We start from the raw sequence: 4096 nt of genomic DNA on the forward strand, positions 1-4096 counted from the left end.
ACAAACAGAGGTAGTCAAAACTTGCCTTTATTCTGAACTATATACCCTTCGTTTTATTTTCTTTGAGCAAACACAGAAGCCGTAAGAAAGAGAAACAATGACAGTAAAAAGTAAAGTCAGGGAGAGAGAGAGAGAGAGTGAGAGAGAGAGAGAGAGAGAGAGAGAGAGAGAGAGAGAGAGAGAGAGAGAGAGAGAGAGAGAGAGAGAAAGAGGGAGAGAGGAAGAGAGAGAGAGAGAGAATGGGGGTGTAGATAGAAAAAAGAAAAAAAAAAAATATATATGTATATATATATATTTAATATATATATAATATATATATAAATATATATATATATATATTTATTATATATATATATATATATATATACTATATATATATATAAAATATATATATTATATATGTATATATATATATATATTATATATATATATATTTTATATATATATATATTTTATGAGAGAGAGAGAGAGAGAGAGAGAGAGAGAGAGAGAGAGAGAGAGAGAGAGAGAGAGAGAGAGGAGACGAGAAAGAGAAAGAAGGGGAAGGACAGATAGATAGAAAAATAGATAGATAGATACATAGATAGATACATAGATACATAGATATAAAGAGAGAAAGACAAAGTGGTGCCTCTTTTATTTAAGAAAATGTATCGTCTTAATGTAGTTTTATACGTCAGAGTATCATTATGATGACATAAGGACAAGTAATTTCATTATTTTTGTCTATACACTTATGGTTGATAAGATCATTATTATTATAGTATAGTACTCTCCATTTTCTTATTATGTATAGATATATTTGACAGTTTTGATGAAAATATCAGATGCATCGTAATTCCAAATATCACACCACATATGAAAAGTATTGTACGTATAAAAAATGAAAAACAGTTCTCGTTATTACATGTTTTAGCTATAAGAGCAAAGTAATTTGTCAATAAATAACCTGAAACATAAAGGGGAAAATATGAATAGATACTTTTTCTTTTTCTTTTTTTTTTGTGTGTTTTTGTTTTTAAAATCATATCGCTGAAAAAGTTCGGATCGCGCGTCCGATTTCCTGTCATGATAAATGGCTTCGTTGTGATTACATCGGTCAGAATATTTCACGAAATAACTGGAGCAGAAAATGATCATCGTCTCTTGATTCGAAATCACTGATAATTGATCAGACATACAACATAAATATTAGAAGAAATATAACTTATATCCATAGATTAATGTATCGTAATGTAACCATCCGTTAGGATATATTTGATTTTAGTTTCTTATTCATATATAAAATCAGAATTCGTCGATTATATCATCAAACAAATGCACTTTTTTTTTTTTTTTTTTTTCACAGACACCCACGAATGCATTAATCAAAAAGCACATTAATCATAATCATGCAGGCAAATCTATCTACAAAAAGGGGAAAAAAAATGTATTGACATTAACACGTTTTTTGCCAAATGTCACTTTACTTGATTATTTATGAGCCTCGTTTCTGATCATGATTTTCCTAAATGCCCTTTTCTGATTTCGGATATCATGTGGCTGTGGCGCGCAGACTAATTTTTTCTTTGTTTCTTTGCCTGTACTTATATGTAAGTTTGAAAAGAAGTGAGACACAAACATATATATATATATAATATATTATTTTATATATATATATAAAAATATATAAAATATATATATATATATATATATACATATATAATATTATATATTAATATATATATATTTTATTATAATATATATACTACACTACTTTATTCCATCTCCCTATGTTATTATTTCTTTTTTTCCTCTCTCTAGCTCCCTCTTTCTTTATCTCTCCTTCTCTCTGTCTCTGTCCCTTTTTTCTCTTTCTTTCTTTCTCGCTTTCTCTCTCTCTCTCTTTCTCTCTCTCCTCCCCTCTCTCTCTCTCTCTCTTCTCTCTCTCTCTCTCTCTCTCTCTCTCCTCTCTCTCTTTCCCCCTCTCTCTCTCTCTCTCTCTCTCCTCTCTCTCTTCTTCCTCTCTCTCTCTCTCTCTCTCTCTCTCTCTCTCTCTCTCTCTCTCTCAACTCTCTCTCTCACTCTCTCTTCTCTTCTCTCTCTCCTCTCCTCTCTCTCTCTCCTCTCTCTCTCTCTCTCTTCTCTCTTCTCTCTCTCTTCCTCCTCTCTCTCTTCTCCTCTCTCTCTCTCTCTCTCTCTCCTCTCTCTCTCCCACTCTCTCTCTTCCCTCTCCCTCTCTTTCTCTCTCTCTTTTGCTTTACTAGTTCCGATCCTTCCATCTCCCTCCGCTCCTTTCATCCCGTCTCTCTCTCGCCACGTTGGTATGTAATAATAACTCTTGACAAGCTCATCAACACTACGGTATTAATGCTGTCATAGGAAGCATCTGCCCCTCCTCGTCTCTCTCTGTTCCTCCTCCTCTCTTCTCTCTTTCTCTTCTCTTTCTCCTTCTCTCTTCCCCTCTTTCCTCCTCTCTTCTCTCTTTTCTCTCTCTTCTCTCTCTTCCTCCTCTCTTTTCTCTCTTCCTATTCCTTTTCCTCTCGTCCTCCTCTCTTCTCTCTTTTCTCTCTCTTCTCTCTTTTCTCTCTCTTCCTTCTCTTCGTCCTCTCTTCTCTCTCTTCCCCTTCCTTCTTCCCCGTCCTTTTAGCACGCCCTTTTCTTTCTCTTTCTAATTATCATCTCGCTTTTCTTATTTTCTGTTTTCTTATTCTTCCTTTTCTTTTTGCTCCTTCTTTCTGTTTTACTCTTCTCGCATTTCCTCCTCTTCCTCTTTTTCATTCTCGTCTCGCTTTTCTCTTTCACTCTTTCTTCTTCTTCGTTCTCTTCCTGCTCTTCCTTTGTTCTCTTCTCCTTACCTGCATTCCTCTTCACTCGTCTCCTCCTCCTCTTTTTCTTGTATTTTTTCTTTTCTTCCTTTTCCCACTTTTTCTTCTTATCTATTTTCTCCTCTTTCTTTTGTCTCTTGTGTTTTCATCTTTAATATCCCTTTCTTTTTCTTCATTTCTCTCCTCTTCTCCTTCCTTTCTCCCTTTCCCTTCTCCACCTCTCCACCCCATCTTCTGTTCTTTCTCTTTCTCTTTGTATATTTTCCCTCTTCCTCTCCACCTCTCCTTCTCTCCCTCCTTCTAATCCTCTCCCTCCCCCTTTTTCCCCTTCCCTCCTCTTCTCCTCTCCTATCTTTTATCTTTCCCTTTCTCCTCTTCTCCTCTCCTCCCCTCCTATCTTCTATTCTTCCACTTTTCTCCTTCCCTCCCCTCCCCCACCATCGCTCTCTCATCTCCTCTTCTTCTCCCTCCTCCTTTTCAATACCTTTCTCTTCTCCCCCTCTCCTACCTTTTCTCTTTCTCTTTCTTTCTCTTTCTTTCTCTCCACCTCTCCTTCCTCCTATTTCTCTTTTTATAGTTAACTTCTTCCTCTCCACCACTCCTCCTCTTCCACCTTCTAATCCTCCCTTTTCTATCCCTTCTCTCTCCTCTCCCTTTCCCATCTTTTCTTACACTAAAAAAAAGATTCCACACAGAACTCTTTAGTTGGTTAGGTAGGTTCTATAAATATATATTTTTCATTAGTTTACTATAATTGGATACTTATTATAAAAGAAGTTTTCGTATATGTTACTGTTTATTCTTTAGTCATCTGTTCGTTACCTAAAATTTTCCCTTTTTTTAAAATCTTCTTTGCTGTTTCATTTCCTTTTCGATATTCATTCAAACAAAAATTCATGCAGATGTATACATACATATATATACATACACTCATTCATATATATACATGCATTCATAAATACATACATATATGTACCTCTCTCTCTCTCTCTCTCCCTCTTCTCTCTCTCTCTCTCTCTCTCTCTCTCTCTCTCTCTCTCTCTCTCTCTCTCTCTCTCTCTCTCTCTCTCTCTCTCTCTCTCTCTCTCTCTCTCTCTGTCTCTTACCCCTCCTATATGTGTATATATGTATACACACACACATATTTATTTATCTATTTATCTATCTATCCATAAAGATATAAATCAATCAATCAATCAATCAATCAATCAATCAATATATATATATATATATATATATATATATATATATATTATATATATATATATAATATATATTAAAATTTTAAT

Source organism: Penaeus monodon, chromosome 2 (assembly GCF_015228065.2).
Source record: "Penaeus monodon isolate SGIC_2016 chromosome 2, NSTDA_Pmon_1, whole genome shotgun sequence".
In the NCBI taxonomy this organism is placed as follows: domain Eukaryota; kingdom Metazoa; phylum Arthropoda; class Malacostraca; order Decapoda; family Penaeidae; genus Penaeus; species Penaeus monodon.